We start from the raw sequence: 306 nt of genomic DNA, 5'->3' as shown, positions 1-306 counted from the left end.
TTTCCAACGCATCTTTCTTTCAATAATTTAATATGATGTTCCCAAGAAAGGCGCCTATCAAACGACAAGCCCAGGAATTTATGAACGTTAACATATTGAATTGAAATTGGCAATTGAACATTTCCCAAGTAAAGTTCTGGCGATTGTGGTGTGTTCCTTTTCCTACTAAAGTGTACACATTTTGTTTTTTTAAAAGAGAATTGTAGTCCTCATGATCTGGACCAATTGTTGATGCGATCGAGAGCATCTTTAAGTTTTTCTTTAATTGAAGAGATGTTTCTTGCTCTGTATAATATTGCGAGGTCG

The sequence above is a fragment of the Halyomorpha halys genome, unplaced genomic scaffold (genome assembly GCF_000696795.3).
Source record: "Halyomorpha halys isolate HHAL.00 unplaced genomic scaffold, Hhal_1.1 Scaffold1025.1, whole genome shotgun sequence".
NCBI lineage: Eukaryota > Metazoa > Arthropoda > Insecta > Hemiptera > Pentatomidae > Halyomorpha > Halyomorpha halys.
Note: the sequence above shows the minus strand (reverse complement) of the source record.